Source organism: Oncorhynchus masou, unplaced genomic scaffold, assembly GCF_036934945.1.
Source record: "Oncorhynchus masou masou isolate Uvic2021 unplaced genomic scaffold, UVic_Omas_1.1 unplaced_scaffold_13___fragment_6___debris, whole genome shotgun sequence".
In the NCBI taxonomy this organism is placed as follows: Eukaryota; Metazoa; Chordata; class Actinopteri; order Salmoniformes; family Salmonidae; genus Oncorhynchus; species Oncorhynchus masou.
The window spans coordinates 161929-182638 of record NW_027016670.1 but is presented as its reverse complement, the minus strand read 5'-3'; the positions used below and the strand labels follow the sequence as shown (position 1 = coordinate 182638).

The window sequence follows — 20710 nt, the reverse complement described above, 5'->3', positions numbered from 1 at the left end:
TGACGGTCAATCAACCTCAGTCTGGGGCTCCATGCAAGATCTCACCTCGTGGGGCATCAATGATCACGAGGAAGGTGAGGGATCAGCCCAGAACTACACGGAAGGACCTGGTCAATGACCTGAAGAGAGCTGGGACCACAGTCTCAAAGGGAACCATTAGTAACACGGATTAAAATCCTGCAGCGCACGCAAGGTCCCCCTGCTCAAGCCAGCGCATGTCCAGGCCCATCTGAAGTTTCCCAATGACCATCTGGATCATCCAGAGGAAGAATGGGAGAAGGTCATGTGGTCTGATGAGTCAAAAATAGAGCTTTTTTGGTCTAAACTCCACTCTCCGTGTTTGGAGGAAGCATGGAGGTGGAAACATCGTTCTTTGGGGATGCTTTTCTGCAGGACGACTGCACCGTATTGAGGGGAGGATGGATGGGGCCATTTATCGCGAGATCTTGGCCAACAACCTCCTTCCCTCAGTAAGAGCATTGAAGATGGGTCGTGGCTGGCTCTTCCAGCATGACAACGACCCGAAACACACAGCCAGGGAAACTAAGGAGTGGCTCCGTAAGAAGCATCTCAAGGTCCTGGAGTGGCCAGCCAGTCTCCAGACCTGAACCCAATAGAAAATCTTTGGAGGGAGCTGAAAGTCCGTATTGCCCAGCGACAGCCCCAAAACCTGAAGGACCTGGAGAAGGTCTGTATGGAGGAGTGGGCCAAAATCCCTGCTGCAGTGTGTGCACACCTAGTCAAGAACTACAGGAAACGTATGATATCTGTAATTGCAAACAAAGTTTTCTGTACCAAATATTACAATCTGCTTTTCTGATGTATCAAATACTTATGTCATGCAATAAAATGCTAATTAATTACTTAAAAATCATACAATGTGATTTTCTGGATTTTTGTTTTAGATTCCATCTCTCACAATTGAAGTGTACCTATGATAAAAAATTACAGACCTCTACATGCTTTGTAAGTAGGAAAACCTGCAAAATCGGCAGTGTATCAAATACTCGTTCTCTCCACTGTAGTTGTCCATCTCACAGATGAACTCTGGAGCTCTGTCAGAGTGACCATCGGGTTCTTGTTCTCGTCCCTGACCAAGGCCCTTCTCCCCTGATTGGTCAGTTTGGCAAGGTGGCCAGCTCGAGGAAGACTATTGGTGGTTTGGCAAGGTGGCCAGCTCGAGGAAGACTATTGGTGGTTTTTGAAGACTATTGGTGGTTTGGCAACGTGGCCAGCTCAAGGAAGACTATTGGTGGTTTGGCAAGGTGGCCAGCTCGAGGAAGACTATTGGTGGTTTGGCAAGGTGGCCAGCTCGAGGAAGACTATTGGTGGTTTGAAACGTATTCCATTTAAGAAAAATGGAGGCCACTGTGTTCTTGGGGACCTTACATTTTTTGGTACCCTTCCCAAGATCTGTGCCTCGACACAATCCTGTCTCAGAGCTCTACAGACAATCCCTTTGACCTCATGGCTTAGTTTTTTCTCTGACATGCACTGTCAACTGTGGGACTCTAAATAGACAGGTATGTGCCTTTCCAAATCAAATCAAATGTTATTGGTCACATACACAAACTCAGCAAAAAAAGAAACATCCCTTTTTCAGGACCCTGTCTTTCAATGATAATTCGTAAAAAATCCAAATAACTTCACAGATCTTCATTGTAAAGGGTTTAAACACTGTTTCCCATGCTTGTTCAATGAACCATAAACAATTAATGAACATGCACCTGTGGAAATTTAAACTCGTCAGTATTATCCTCGGCTCTGGCATCTTCCCCACTATTTGGAACTACGGTCTGATCGATAATTAATTACGGCGGAATTACAGCAATAATGACAGTGGAATCTGTGTCAACAGTCGGGAAAATCCTCTCACCAACAGCAGACTCCAATATTTCCAATGTCTTGAGCAAATGTGAAATTGGCTTCTTACCAAAAATATCGGACTACAGACCATGTATACAGCCTGCACACCATAATTAACAAACAAACAAAAGCAAAGTCTTGTTTTTATTTATTTATTTATCCGTTATTTTACCAGGTAAGTTGACTGAGAACACGTTCTCATTTGCAGCAACGACCTGGGGATTAGTCATGCTTTGATGATTTCAAAAAAGATTTTGACTCAATTTGGAATGTGGGCCTGCTATATAAACTGAGGGAAACTGTTGTTGGGGGTAAAACGATATTAATATTAATATAATATAATATATAGATAATAATTAAATATCTACGATATTCTAGATATATGATAAATATAAATTATAATAAAATACTAAAACAATAAGGGTCAAAATTGTCAATAAAAACACAGATTACTTTCCACAGGGCCGTGGTGGTGAGTCAGAGATGCTTGAGTCCCACCCTCTTCAATATATATATATCAACGAATTGGTGAGGGCACTAGAACAGTCTGCAGCACCCGGCCTCACCCTACTAGAATCTGAAGTCAAATGTTTTCTGTTCGCTTATGATCTGGTGCTTCTGTCCCCAACCAAGGAGGGCCTACAGCAGCACCTAGATCTTCCGCACAGATTCTGTCACACCTGGGCCCTGACAGTAAATCTCAGTAAAACCAAAATAATGGTGTTCCAAAAAAGGTCCAGAAGCCAGGACAACAAACAAATTATATTCCTTAGACACATTGGAAAGAATCAACCAAAAATACAAAATAAATTGGAATGCTATCTGGCCCATACAGAAGCTGCACAGTGCAGAACACCTGACCACCGTGACTGACCCAGTGGCAGAACACCTGACCACCGTGACTGACCCAGTGCAGAACACCTGACCACCGTGACTGACCCAGTGGCAGAACACCTGACCACCGTGACTGACCCAGTGCAGAACACCTGACCACCGTGACTGACCCAGTGCAGAACACCTGACCACCGTGACTGACCCAGTGGCAGAACACCTGACCACCGTGACTGACCCAGTGGCAGAACACCTGACCACCATGACTGACCCAGTGGCAGAACACCTGACCACCGTGACTGACCCAGTGCAGAACACCTGACCACCGTGACTGACCCAGTGGCAGAACACCTGACCACCGTGACTGACCCAGTGCAGAATACCTGACCACCATGACTGACCCAGTGCAGAATACCTGACCACCATGACTGACCCAGTGCAGAACACCTGACCACTGTGACACTGACCCAGTGCAGAACACCTGACCACAATGACTGACCCGGTGTCAGAACACCTGACCACCATGACTGACCCAGTGCAGAATACCTGACCACCGTGACTGACCCAGTGCAGAACACCTGACCACCGTGACTGACCCAGAACTAAGAAAAGCCTTGACTATGTACCTGACAGACTCAGGGCCCACCAAGACCACCATAGGAACTGCAAACAACTGACCACCATGACTGACCCAGTGGCAGCAACTTTCAATGTCCACCAAGAGTTGCTGAATTTCCCTCCTCTCACAAAATGGGACAAACACCAACCATGAAACAGAATTCTGTCAAAAATATAATCATGACTGACCCAGTGCAAAACCTCAAATAATGCAGAGCAGAATCAGAATATACCCCACTAATGATTAAAATCCAGAAAATAGACCCAGTTAAATTCCACATGACTGACCTAAAGCAGAACACCTGACCACATAGAAAGTGCAGATACCTGACCACCTTGACTGACCCAGTCTACCTGACCACCTGACTGACCCAGTGCAGAACACTCTTACCACTCTCTGACCTCAGTGGCAGAACACCTGACCACCTGACTCCCAGTGGCAGAACTCTCTCTCTCACTCTCTCCTCAGTCTCTCACCTGACTCTCTCTGACTGACTCCTCTCTCTCTTGACCACTGTGACTGACTCTCTCTCTCTCGTTCTCTCTTTCTCAGAACTCTCTTTCTCTCTCTCTCAGGACACTCTCTCTGCAGAACACCTCTCTGTCTCCTCTGCAGAACACTCTGACCTCTCTGACTCTCTCTCTGTCACCTCTCCCTGTCTGACTCTGTCAGAACACCTGACCTCTCTCTGTCTCTCTGTTTCCCTGTATCTCTCTTTCTGTCTCTCTGTCTCTCTCTGTCTCTGTCTCAGTGTCTACCTCCACCTTTGTCTCTCTGTCTCACCTGTCCACCTGTCTCTCTGTCTCTCTGTCTCTCTGTCTCTCTATGTCTCTGTCTCTATGTCTCTGTCTCATGTCTCTGTCTCTCTCAGAACACCTGACCTCTCTCTCTCTCTCTCTCTGACTCTCTCTGTCTCTCTGTCTAAAATTGACATTTTAACATACCTCAGTGCACCACAGCCACACGTGGCCCTTCAGCCAACACACAGCACTGCAGTAACACACATGCCTTTGGTAGCTCTAAGGTTAAGTCCCAAATAACACCGTGACTGACCCAGTGCCCCTATTCCCATATTTTTCTGGTCAAAAGGGTGCCATTTGGGACCGGGCTTAAGTGCTGGCATTTATGACAGCTGTTTGTCAAGATGGGCTGTCTGAGGCAGAGAGGAAGGCAGGCAGGGTGGGAGAGCCCACCAAGACTGGCAGGGAGACAAAAGTCAGACAGACAGACAGGCAAACAAGGTAGACAGGCAGACAGGCAGGCTCTCACAGGCAGGCAGACATGCAGACAGAGATGCAGACTGACAGGAATATAATCAGGCAGCAAGGGCTCAAACACAGACAGCTACTGGCTAACACAGACAGCTAGGGGCTAACAAAGACAGCGATTTTAAACACAGACAGCTAGGGGCTAACACAGGACAACAGCAGGCAGGCAGCTAGGGGCTAACACAGGCATCTAGGGGATAACACAGTCAGCTAGGGGCTAACACAGACAGCTAGGGGCTAACACAGGCAGCTAGGGGCTAACACAGGCAGCTAGGGGCTAACACAGACAGCTAGGGGCTAACAAAGACAGCTAGGGGCTAACACAGACAGCTAGGGGCTAACACAGGCAGCTAGGGGCTAACACAGGCAGCTAGGGGCTAACACAGGCATCTAGGAGATAACACAGTCAGCTAGGGGCTAACACAGGCAGCTAGGGGCTAACACAGGCAGCTAGGGGCTAACACAGGAAGCTAGGGGCTAACACAGGCAGCTAGGGGCTAACACAGGCAGCTAGGGGCTAACACAGGCAGCTTGGGGCTAACACAGGACAACAGCAGGCAGGCAGCTAGGGGCTAACACAGGCAGCTAGGGGCTAACACAGGCAGCTAGGGGCTAACACAGGCATCTAGGAGATAACACAGTCAGCTAGGGGCTAACACAGGCAGCTAGGGGCTAACACAGGCAGCTTGGGGCTAACACAGGAAGCTAGGGGCTAACACAGGCAGCTAGGGGCTAACACAGGCAGCTAGGGGCTAACACAGGCAGCTCTGGGGCTAACACAGGACAACAGCAGGCAGGCAGCTAGGGGCTAACACAGGCAGCTAGGGGCTAACACAGGACAACAGCTGGGTCCTCTGCAGGAAGGCAGGCATGACAGCACACTCCCACACACCGTCACAGCTCTACAGACTGCCACAAACTGTCACTGCTACACTGTACTGGCAACTATCCCAAAAGATGGGAGGAAGGATAAGGAGAAGGAAGAAGACTAGGAGAAAGAGGTGGAAAACTTTTATTGCCCTCCAAGAATTGCTGAATTTCCTCTTCACTTCAGTCTGCATTTGGTTTTACTAGCGTTTAAGAGCTGTTGGAGGCCACGGAAGGAGTGTTGTATGGCATTGAAGCTCGTTTGGAGGTTAGATAGCACAGTGTCCAAGGACGGGACGGAAGTATACAGAATGGTGTCGTCTGCGTAGACGTGGATCAGGGAATCGCCCGCAGCAAGAGCAACATCATTGATATATACAGAGAAAAGATTCGGCCCGAGAATTGAACCCTGTGGCACCCCCATAGAGACTGCCAGAGGACCGGACAGCATGCCCTCCTATTTGACACACTGAACTCTGTCTGCAAAAGTAGTTGGTGAACCAGGCAAGGCAGTCATTAGAAAAACCGAGGCTACTGAGTCTGCCAATAAGAATATGCCAATAAGAATATGGTGATTGACAGAGTCAAAAGCCTTGGCCAGATCCGATGAAGACGGCTGCACAGTACTGTCTTTTATCGATGGCGGTTATGATATTGTTTAGTACCTTGAGTGTGGCTGAGGTGCACCCGTGACCGGTCACCTCGGAAACCAGATTGCACAGTGGAGAAGGGAGCTGGTGGGATTCGAGATGGTCAGTGACCTGTTTGTTGACTTGGCTTTCGAAGACCTTAGATAGGCAGGGCAGGATGAATATAGGTCTGTAACAGTTTGGGTCCAGGGTGTCTCCCCCTTTGAAGAGGGGGATGACTGGAGGCAGCTTTCAATCCTTGGGGATCTCAGATGATATTAAAGAGAGGTTGAACAGGCTGGTAATGGGGTTGCGACAATGGCGGCGGATAGTTTTAGAAATAGAGGGTCCAGATTGTCAAGCCCAGCTGATTTATTTCATACGGGTCCAGGTTTTGCAGCTCTTTCAGAACATATGCTGGATTTGGGTAAAGGAGAAGCTGGAGAGGCATGGGCGACATAGTCATTTAACATGGGGCGGAGCTGTTGGCCGAGGTTGGAGTAGACAGGAGGAAGGCATGGCCAGCCATTGAGAAATGCTTGTTGAAGTCATTTTCGATAATCATGGATTTATCGGTGGTGACCGTGTTAACTAGCCTCAGTGCAGTGGGCAGCTGGGAGGAGGTGCTCTTGTTCTCCATGGACTTCACAGTGTCCCAGAACTTTTTGGAGTTAGAGCTACAGGATGCAAATTTCTGCCTGAAGAAGCTGGCCTTTGCTTTCCTGACTGACTAGTCGTTATTGGTTCCTGACATTTACCCTGAACAGTTGCATGTCATGGGGACTATTTGATGCTATTGCAGTCCGCCACGGGATGTTTTTGTGCTGGTCGAGGGCAGTCAGGTCTGGAGTGAACCAAGGGCTATATCTGTTTAGTTCTGCATTTTTTGAACGGAGCATGCTTATCTAAAATGGCGAGGAAGTTACTTTTAAAGAATAACCAGGCATCCTCAACTGACGGGATGAGGTCAATATCCTTCCAAGATACCCGGGCCAGGTCGATTAGAAAGGCCTGCTCACAGAAGTGTTTTAGGGAGCGTTTGACAGTGATGAGGGGTGGTCGTTTGACTGCGGATCCGTAGCGGATACAAGGCAATGAAGCAGTGATCGCAGAGATCCTGGTTGAAGACAGCGGAGGTGTATTTGGAGGGCCAGTTGGTCAGGATGACGTCTAACATGGAGGGTGCCCTTGCTTACAGATTTAGGGTTGTACCTGGTGGGTTCCTTGATGATTTGTGTGAGATTGAGGGCATCTAGCTTAGATTGTAGGACTGCCGGGGTGTTAATTAAGCATATCCCAGTTTAGGTCACCTAACAGAACAAACTCTGAAGCTAGATGGGGGCGATCAATTCACAAATGGTGTCCAGGGCACAGCTGGGAGCTGAGGGAGGTCGGTAGCAGGCGGCAACAGTGAGGACATTATTTCTGGAGTTTAGAGTCAATTTTAAAATTAGTAGTTTGAACTATTTGGGTATGAACCTGGAAAGTATTTAACATGGAGGTTTACCATTTATCATGGAGGTTTACCATAGTCATTTATCATGAAGGTTTACCATAGTCATTTCTCATGGAGGTTTACCATTTATCATGGAGGTTTACCATAGTCATTTAACATGGAGGTTTACCATAGTCATTTATCATGGAGGTTTACCATAATAATTTAACATAGAGGTTTACCACTTAACATGGAGGTTTACCATTTAACATGGAGGTTTACCATTTAACATGGAGGTTTACCACATTTAACATGGAGGTTTACCATTTAACATGGAGGTTTACCATTTAACATGGAGGTTTACCATTAAACATGGAGGTTTACCATAGTCATTTAACATGGAGGTTTACCATTTAACATGGAGGTTTACCATAATCATTTAACATGGAGGTTGAGCCTGCCGTCTCACCTGGATGAACTCTTTGCTGCTGTCCTCGTTTGGGGTCCACGCGTTGTTATTGTTGTTAAGACGGGCTTGCCGTGGCAACCAGGTGTTGTCATAGAAGGAAGAGGAGGCAGTGATCTGGTCGTCAGAGATCTTCCCTGACTCCAGACCTAATGCGTTGCTGCAATGGAAAGCTGGGGAAGGAGAGACAGGGAACAATTCATGATTTGATTGATAGAGGTGGACAGTTAAATAAAGACCTGAAGAGAGGAGGGTTAATCAACACCCACCAACACGCACCAACAGGCACCAACACACCAACAGGCACCAACAGGCACCAACACACCAACAGGCACCAACACGCACCAACAGGCACCAACACACACCAACACACCAACACACCAACAGGCACCAACAGGCACCAACACACCAACAGGCACCAACATGCACCAACACGCACCAACAGGCACCAACACACCAACAGGCACCAACATGCACCAACACACCAACACGCACCAACATGCACCAACACACACCAACAGGCACCAACACACCAACAGGCACCAACACGCACCAACAGGCACCAACACGCACCAACACACCAACACGCAACAACAGGCACCAACAGGCACCAACACACCAACAGGCACCAACAGGCACCAACACACCAACAGGCACCAACAGGCACCAACAGGCACCAACACACCAACAGGCACCAACACATACCAACAGGCACCAACAGGCACCAACACACCAACACGCACCAACAGGCACCAACAGGCACCAACACACCAACACGCACCAACAGGCACCAACACACCAACAGGCACCAACATGCACCAACACACCAACAGGCACCAACACGCACCAACAGGCACCAACACGCACCAACACACCAACAGGCACCAACAGGCACCAACACACCAACAGGCACCAACCAACGCACCAACAGGCACCAACACACCAACAGGCACCAACCACGTACCAACAGGCACCAACAGGCACCAACACACCAACACGCACAAACAGGCACCAACACACCAACAGGCACCAACATGCACCAACACACCAACAGGCACCAACACGCACCAACAGGCACCAACACACCAACAGGCACCAACAGGCACCAACACACCAACAGGCACCCAACAGGCACCAACACACCAACCAACAGGCACCAACAGGCACCAACACACCAACAGGCACCAACAGGCACCAACAGGCACCAACACACCAACAGGCACCAACAGGCACCAACACACCAACAGGCACCAACAGGCACCAACACACCAACAGGCACCAACAGGCACCAACAGGCACCAACACACCAACAGGCACCAACAGGCACCAACACACCAACAGGCACCAACAGGCACCAACACACCAACAGGCACCAACAGGCACCAACAGGCACCAACACACCAACAGGCACCAACAGGCACCAACACACCAACAGGCACCAACAGGCACCAAGGCACCAACACACACGCACCAACACACCAACAGGCACCAACAGGCACCACAGGCACCAACACACCAACAGGCACCAATACGCACCAACAGGCACCAACACGCACCAACACACCAACAGGCACCAACAGGCACCAACAGGCACCAACACACCAACAGGCACCAACAGGCACCAACAGGCACCAACACACCAACAGGCACCAACAGGCACCAACACACCAACAGGCACCAACAGGCACCAACAGGCACCAACACACCAACAGGCACCAACAGGCACCAACACACCAACAGGCACCAACAGGCACCAACAGGCACCAACACACCAACAGGCACCAACAGGCACCAACACACCAACAGGCACCAACAGGCACCAACAAGGCACCAACACACCAACAGGCACCAACAGGCACCAACACACCAACAGGCACCAACAGGCACCAACACACCAACCCTCACCAACAGGCACCAACAGGCACCAACAGGCACCAACACACCAACAGGCACCAACAGGCACCAACACACCAACAGGCACCAACAGGCACCAACACACCAACCCTCACCAACAGGCACCAACAGGCACCAACAGGCACCAACACACCAACACCCACTTTCTTGTTCATGTGAAAAATGGGGACATCAGGAAAATAAAACTGCAGCAAAAGGACAGTCCTTTCTGAAGGTCCAACAGATCTCCCTCAGGTACTGACTGGTCCGGTACTTACTGTCGCTGACCTCTTTGTGTGTCATGTTGTAGCGAGCAGAGAAGCCATCTTTGGCCACGGCCATGTCCGTGTGGAAGGACAGAGACAGGATACCTGTAGATGAGGTCATCTCAGGAGGGATCTTAGTTCCACAGTAACGTCCTATCAGAGGACCCACTGCAAACACAAACACAAACCCAAGAGATGGTCATTAGAAGCATAGCATACAAAACATAAAACAACATGAAATATAGCTTATCAGAACATAACACACGAGCCAACATCAGTAGTCCCTGCCTCGCCTCAGCACCCCATAAACAACAGACTTTACTATTAATCATGAGGAATTCTCAGCCAGGAAGTTAGTTAGTAAAAAGATGAATCCTGTTTTATTGACAAGAGAGGCGAGCCCTAGCTTAGGCCTGGGATTTCAATAGGTCCCAGTGGGGAAAGGATGGATGTATTAGCAACATTTCTCCTACATCCCTTCATCCTCCTTCCATCTCTCTACACTAACGCCACATGAACAAGGGATTGGGCTTTGATGAGAGGCGAGGTGTTCTTTCTATCGTTTTCTGCCAGTCCTCCTCTTCCTCTTCCGTCTACAGATTAGAAACGCTTTCTTTCACTCTGTCCGTTCCTTTGATCACCAGGACCAAGTCATCCCTTCTTTCTCTTCTTCCTCTCCACTAATTCTCTTTTCTTACAACTCTTAATTCCTGGACTTTGTGTTTTGTGTGATTTAGGACTCTGTGGCTGTAGGAGGGTGGGGGGGGGGCATTAGGGGGCATCAGGGGGCATGTCTGTGGGATAATACATTCATCTTGCAGCTCACAGCCTCTTTCTCACTCCCAGATCATACCATATCATACCATAACAGCCCAGATCATACCACAACAACCCAGATCATACCATACCAGCCCAGTATCAGCCCAGTTTCATACCATAACAGCCCAGTATCATACCATATCATACCATACCAGCCCAGTATCAGCCCAGTATCATACCATAACAGCCCAGTATCATACCATATCAGCCCAGTATCATACCATATCAGCCCAGTATCAGCCCAGTATCATACCATACCAGCCCAGTATCAGCCCAGTATCATACCATAACAGCCCAGTATCATACCATATCAGCCCAGTATCATACCATATCAGCCCAGTATCAGCCCAGTATCATACCATAACAGCCCAGTATCATACCATATCAGCCCAGTATCATACCATATCAGCCCAGTATCATACCATAACAGCCCAGTATCATACCATAACAGCCCAGTATCATACCATATCAGCCCAGTATCATACCATAACAGCCCAGTATCATACCATAACAGCCCAGTATCATACCATATCAGCCCAGTATCATACCATAACAGCCCAGTATCATACCATATCAGCCCAGTATCATACCATAACAGCCCAGTATCAGCCCAGTATCATACCATAACAGCCCAGTATCATACCATAACAGCCCAGTATCATACCATAACAGCCCAGTATCATACCATATCATACCATATCAGCCCAGTATCATACCATATCATACCATATCAGCCCAGTATCAGCCCAGTATCATACCATATCAGCCCAGTATCATACCATATCAGCCCAGTATCAGCCCAGTATCATACCATATCAGTCCAGTATCATACCATATCAGCCCAGTATCAGCCCAGTATCATACCATAACAGCCCAGTATCATACCATAACAGCCCAGTATCATACCATAACAGCCCAGTATCATACCATATCATACCATATCAGCCCAGTATCATACCATATCATACCATATCAGCCCAGTATCAGCCCAGTATCATACCATATCAGCCCAGTATCAGCCCAGTATCATACCATAACAGCCCAGTATCATACCATATCAGCCCAGTATCAGCCCAGTATCATACCATAACAGCCCAGTATCATACCATATCAGCCCAGTATCAGCCCAGTATCATACCATATCAGCCCAGTATCATACCATATCAGCCCAGTATCATACCATATCAGCCCAGTATCAGCCCAGTATCATACCATATCATACCATATCAGCCCAGTATCATACCAGTATCATACCATATCATACCATATCAGCCCAGTATCATACCATATCAGCCCAGTATCATACCATAACAGCCCAGTATCATACCATATCATACCATATCAGCCCAGTATCAGCCCAGTATCATACCATATCATACCATATCAGCCCAGTATCATACCATATCAGCCCAGTATCATACCATATCAGCCCAGTATCAGCCCAGTATCATACCATATCAGCCCAGTATCAGCCCAGTATCATACCATAACAGCCCAGTATCATACCATAACAGCCCAGTATCATACCATAACAGCCCAGTATCATACCATATCATACCATATCAGCCCAGTATCATACCATATCATACCATATCAGCCCAGTATCAGCCCAGTATCATACCATATCAGCCCAGTATCAGCCCAGTATCATACCATAACAGCCCAGTATCATACCATATCAGCCCAGTATCAGCCCAGTATCATACCATAACAGCCCAGTATCATACCATATCAGCCCAGTATCAGCCCAGTATCATACCATATCAGCCCAGTATCATACCATATCAGCCCAGTATCATACCATATCAGCCCAGTATCAGCCCAGTATCATACCATATCATACCATATCAGCCCAGTATCATACCAGTATCATACCATATCATACCATATCAGCCCAGTATCATACCATATCAGCCCAGTATCATACCATAACAGCCCAGTATCATACCATATCATACCATATCAGCCCAGTATCAGCCCAGTATCATACCATATCATACCATATCAGCCCAGTATCATACCATATCAGCCCAGTATCATACCATATCAGCCCAGTATCAGCCCAGTATCATACCATATCATACCATATCAGCCCAGTATCATACCATATCAGCCCAGTATCAGCCCAGTATCATACCATATCATACCATATCAGCCCAGTATCATACCAGTATCATACCATATCATACCATATCAGCCCAGTATCATACCATATCAGCCCAGTATCATACCATAACAGCCCAGTATCATACCATATCATACCATATCAGCCCAGTATCAGCCCAGTATCATACCATATCATACCATATCAGCCCAGTATCATACCATATCAGCCCAGTATCATACCATATCAGCCCAGTATCAGCCCAGTATCATACCATATCAGCCCAGTATCATACCATAACAGCCCAGTATCAGCCCAGTATCATACCATACCAGCCCAGTATCAGCCCAGTATCATACCATATCATACCATAACAGCCCAGTATCATACCATAACAGCCCAGTATCAGCCCAGTATCATACCATAACAGCCCAGTATCATACCATATCAGCCCAGTATCAGCCCAGTATCATACCATATCAGCCCAGTATCATACCATATCAGCCCAGTATCAGCCCAGTATCATACCATATCAGCCCAGTATCATACCATATCAGCCCAGTATCAGCCCAGTATCATACCATATCAGCCCAGTATCAGCCCAGTATCAGCCCAGTATCATACCATAACAGCCCAGTATCATACCATATCAGCCCAGTATCAGCCCAGTATCATACCATATCAGCCCAGTATCATACCATATCAGCCCAGTATCAGCCCAGTATCATACCATATCAGCCCAGTATCAGCCCAGTATCATACCATATCAGCCCAGTATCAGCCCAGTATCATACCATATCAGCCCAGTATCAGCCCAGTATCATACCATATCAGCCCAGTATCATACCATATCAGCCCAGTACCAGCCCAGTATCATACCATATCAGCCCAGTATCATACCATAACAGCCCAGTATCAGCCCAGTATCATACCATATCAGCCCAGTATCATACCATATCAGCCCAGTATCATACCATATCAGCCCAGTATCATACCATATCATACCATATCAGCCCAGTATCAGCCCAGTATCAGCCCAGTATCATACCATATCAGCCCAGTATCATACCATATCAGCCCAGTATCATACCATATCAGCCCAGTATCATACCATATCAGCCCAGTATCATACCATATCAGCCCAGTATCATACCATATCAGCCCAGTATCATACCATATCAGCCCAGTATCATACCATAACAGCCCAGTATCATACCATATCAGCCCAGTATCAGCCCAGTATCATACCATATCAGCCCAGTATCAGCCCAGTATCATACCATATCAGCCCAGTATCAGCCCAGTATCATACCATATCAGCCCAGTATCATACCATATCAGCCCAGTATCATACCATATCAGCCCAGTATCATACCATATCAGCCCAGTATCATACCATAACAGCCCAGTATCATACCATATCAGCCCAGTATCAGCCCAGTATCATACCATATCAGCCCAGTATCATACCATAACAGCCCAGTATCAGCCCAGTATCATACCATAACAGCCCAGTATCATACCATATCATACCATAACAGCCCAGTATCATACCATATCAGCCCAGTATCATACCATATCAGCCCAGTATCATACCATAACAGCCCAGTATCATACCATAACAGCCCAGTATCATACCATAACAGCCCAGTATCATACCATACCAGCCCAGTATCATACCATACCAGCCCAGTATCAGCCCAGTATCATACCATAACAGCCCAGTATCATACCATATCAGCCCAGTATCATACCATAACAGCCCAGTATCATACCATAACAGCCCAGTATCATACCATACCAGCCCAGTATCATACCATATCAGCCCAGTATCAGCCCAGTATCATACCATAACAGCCCAGTATCATACCATATCATACCATAACAGCCCAGTATCATACCATATCATACCATAACAGCCCAGTATCAGCCCAGTATCATACCATATCATACCATAACAGCCCAGTATCATACCATAACAGCCCAGTATCATACCATATCATACAATAACAGCCCAGTATCAGCCCAGTATCATACCATAACAGCCCAGATCATACCATATCATACCATAACAGCCCAGTATCAGCCCAGTATCATACCATATCATACCATAACAGCCCAGTATCATACCATATCATACCATAACAGCCCAGTATCATACCATATCATACCATAACAGCCCAGTATCAGCCCAGTATCATACCATAACAGCCCAGTATCAGCCCAGTATCATACCATATCAGCCCAGTATCATACCATATCATACCATATCAGCCCAGTATCATACCATATCATACCATAACAGCCCAGTATCATACCATATCATACCATAACAGCCCAGTATCATACCATAACAGCCCAGTATCATACCATATCAGCCCAGTATCATACCATATCAGCCCAGTATCATACCATATCATACCATAACAGCCCAGTATCATACCATAACAGCCCAGTATCATACCATAACAGCCCAGTATCAGCCCAGTATCATACCATAACAGCCCAGTATCATACCATAACAGCCCAGTATCAGCCCAGTATCATACCATATCATACCATAACAGCCCAGTATCATACCATAACAGCCCAGTATCATACCATAACAGCCCAGTATCAGCCCAGTATCATACCATAACAGCCCAGTATCATACCATAACAGCCCAGTATCAGCCCAGTATCATACCATAACAGCCCAGTATCATACCATATCATACCATAACAGCCCAGTATCAGCCCAGTATCATACCATATCAGCCCAGTATCAGCCCAGTATCATACCATATCATACCATAACAGCCCAGTATCAGCCCAGTATCATACCATAACAGCCCAGTATCAGCCCAGTATCATACCATATCAGCCCAGTATCATACCATAACAGCCCAGTATCAGCCCAGTATCATACCATAACAGCCCAGTATCATACCATATCATACCATAACAGCCCAGTATCATACCATATCATACCATAACAGCCCAGTATCATACCATAACAGCCCAGTATCATACCATATCATACCATAACAGCCCAGTATCATACCATAACAGCCCAGTATCATACCATATCATACCATAACAGCCCAGTATCATACCATAACAGCCCAGTATCATACCATATCATACCATAACAGCCCAGTATCATACCATAACAGCCCAGTATCAGCCCAGTATCATACCATAACAGCCCAGTATCATACCATATCATACCATAACAGCCCAGTATCATACCATATCATACCATAACAGCCCAGTATCATACCATAACAGCCCAGTATCATACCATAACAGCCCAGTATCAGCCCAGTATCATACCATAACAGCCCAGTATCATACCATAACAGCCCAGTATCAGCCCAGTATCATACCATAACAGCCCAGTATCATACCATATCATACCATAACAGCCCAGTATCATACCATAACAGCCCAGTATCAGCCCAGTATCATACCATAACAGCCCAGTATCAGCCCAGTATCATACCATAACAGCCCAGTATCATACCATATCATACCATAACAGCCCAGTATCATACCATATCAGCCCAGTATCAGCCCAGTATCATACCATATCAGCCCAGTATCATACCATATCATACCATATCAGCCCAGTATCATACCATAACAGCCCAGTATCAGCCCAGTATCATACCATAACAGCCCAGTATCATACCATATCATACCATAACAGCCCAGTATCATACCATAACAGCCCAGTATCAGCCCAGTATCATACCATAACAGCCCAGTATCAGCCCAGTATCATACCATAACAGCCCAGTATCATACCATATCATACCATAACAGCCCAGTATCATACCATATCAGCCCAGTATCAGCCCAGTATCATACCATATCAGCCCAGTATCAGCCCAGTATCATACCATATCAGCCCAGTATCAGCCCAGTATCATACCATATCATACCATAACAGCCCAGTATCATACCATATCATACCATAACAGCCCAGTATCATACCATAACAGCCCAGTATCATACCATAACAGCCCAGTATCATACCATAACAGCCCAGTATCAGCCCAGTATCATACCATAACAGCCCAGTATCATACCATAACAGCCCAGTATCAGCCCAGTATCATACCATATCAGCCCAGTATCATACCATATCAGCCCAGTATCATACCATATCATACCATAACAGCCCAGTATCAGCCCAGTATCATACCATATCAGCCCAGTATCATACCATATCAGCCCAGTATCAGCCCAGTATCATACCATATCATACCATAACAGCCCAGTATCATACCATATCATACCATAACAGCCCAGTATCATACCATAACAGCCCAGTATCAGCCCAGTATCATACCATATCAGCCCAGTATCATACCATATCAGCCCAGTATCAGCCCAGTATCATACCATATCATACCATAACAGCCCAGTATCATACCATATCATACCATAACAGCCCAGTATCATACCATAACAGCCCAGTATCATACCATATCATACCATAACAGCCCAGTATCATACCATAACAGCCCAGTATCAGCCCAGTATCATACCATAACAGCCCAGTATCATACCATATCATACCATAACAGCCCAGTATCAGCCCAGTATCATACCATAACAGCCCAGTATCAGCCCAGTATCATACCATATCATACCATAACAGCCCAGTATCATACCATATCATACCATAACAGCCCAGTATCATACCATAACAGCCCAGTATCAGCCCAGTATCATACCATAACAGCCCAGTATCATACCATATCATACCATAACAGCCCAGTATCAGCCCAGTATCATACCATATCAGCCCAGTATCATACCATATCATACCATAACAGCCCAGTATCTGCCCAGTATCATACCATAACAGCCCAGTATCATACCATATCATACCATAACAGCCCAGTATCAGCCCAGTATCATACCATAACAGCCCAGTATCATACCATATCATACCATAACAGCCCAGTATCAGCCCAGTATCATACCATAACAGCCCAGTATCATACCATATCATACCATATCAGCCCAGTATCATACCATATCATACCATAACAGCCCAGTATCATACCATATCATACCATATCAGCCCAGTATCAGCCCAGTATCATACCATAACAGCCCAGTATCAGCCCAGTATCATACCATATCATACCATAACAGCCCAGTATCAGCCCAGTATCATACCATAACAGCCCAGTATCATACCATATCAGCCCAGTATCAGCCCAGTATCATACCATATCATACCATATCAGCCCAGTATCATACCATAACAGCCCAGTATCATACCATAACAGCCCAGTATCATACCATATCATACCATAACAGCCCAGTATCAGCCCAGTATCATACCATAACAGCCCAGTATCATACCATATCATACCATAACAGCCCAGTATCAGCCCAGTATCATACCATAACAGCCCAGTATCATACCATATCAGCCCAGTATCAGCCCAGTATCATACCATATCATACCATATCAGCCCAGTATCATACCATAACAGCCCAGTATCATACCATAACAGCCCAGTATCATACCATATCATACCATAACAGCCCAGTATCAGCCCAGTATCATACCATAACAGCCCAGTATCATACCATATCATACCATAACAGCCCAGTATCAGCCCAGTATCATACCATAACAGCCCAGTATCATACCATATCATACCATATCAGCCCAGTATCATACCATATCATACCATAACAGCCCAGTATCATACCATATCATACCATAACAGCCCAGTATCAGCCCAGTATCATACCATAACAGCCCAGTATCAGCCCAGTATCATACCATAACAGCCCAGTATCATACCATATCATACCATAACAGCCCAGTATCAGCCCAGTATCATACCATAACAGCCCAGTATCATACCATAACAGCCCAGTATCATACCATATCATACCATATCAGCCCAGTATCATACCATATCATACCATAACAGCCCAGTATCATACCATATCATACCATAACAGCCCAGTATCAGCCCAGTATCATACCATATCAGCCCAGTATCATACCATATCAGCCCAGTATCATACCATAACAGCCCAGTATCAGCCCAGTATCATACCATATCAGCCCAGTATCATACCATATCAGCCCAGTATCATACCATAACAGCCCAGTATCATACCATATCATACCATAACAGCCCAGTATCAGCCCAGTATCATACCATATCAGCCCAGTACCAGCCCAGTATCATACCATATCATACCATAACAGCCCAGTATCATACCATAACAGCCCAGTATCAGCCCAGTATCATACCATATCATACCATAACAGCCCAGTATCATACCATAACAGCCCAGTATCAGCCCAGTATCATACCATATCATACCATAACAGCCCAGTATCAGCCCAGTATCATACCATATCATACCATAACAGCCCAGTATCATACCATATCATACCATATCAGCCCAGTATCAGCCCAGTATCATACCATAACAGCCCAGTATCAGCCCAGTATCATACCATATCATACCATAACAGCCCAGTATCAGCCCAGTATCATACCATAACAGCCCAGTATCATACCATATCAGCCCAGTATCAGCCCAGTATCATACCATATCATACCATATCAGCCCAGTATCATACCATAACAGCCCAGTATCATACCATAACAGCCCAGTATCATACCATATCATACCATAACAGCCCAGTATCAGCCCAGTATCATACCATAACAGCCCAGTATCATACCATATCATACCATAACAGCCCAGTATCAGCCCAGTATCATACCATAACAGCCCAGTATCATACCATATCAGCCCAGTATCAGCCCAGTATCATACCATATCATACCATATCAGCCCAGTATCATACCATAACAGCCCAGTATCATACCATAACAGCCCAGTATCATACCATATCATACCATAACAGCCCAGTATCAGCCCAGTATCATACCATAACAGCCCAGTATCATACCATATCATACCATAACAGCCCAGTATCAGCCCAGTATCATACCATAACAGCCCAGTATCATACCATATCATACCATATCAGCCCAGTATCATACCATATCATACCATAACAGCCCAGTATCATACCATATCATACCATAACAGCCCAGTATCAGCCCAGTATCATACCATAACAGCCCAGTATCAGCCCAGTATCATACCATAACAGCCCAGTATCATACCATATCATACCATAACAGCCCAGTATCAGCCCAGTATCATACCATAACAGCCCAGTATCATACCATAACAGCCCAGTATCATACCATATCATACCATATCAGCCCAGTATCATACCATATCATACCATAACAGCCCAGTATCATACCATATCATACCATAACAGCCCAGTATCAGCCCAGTATCATACCATATCAGCCCAGTATCATACCATATCAGCCCAGTATCATACCATAACAGCCCAGTATCAGCCCAGTATCATACCATATCAGCCCAGTATCATACCATATCAGCCCAGTATCATACCATAACAGCCCAGTATCATACCATATCATACCATAACAGCCCAGTATCAGCCCAGTATCATACCATATCAGCCCAGTACCAGCCCAGTATCATACCATATCATACCATAACAGCCCAGTATCATACCATAACAGCCCAGTATCAGCCCAGTATCATACCATATCATACCATAAC

General features: G+C 46.2%; 1 pseudogene; it reads right to left on the bottom strand.

The window, feature by feature from the left end:
• Positions 1 to 20710, bottom strand: part of LOC135539014 (neuropilin-2-like) — a 227318-nt pseudogene that overhangs the window by 172353 nt on the left and 34255 nt on the right.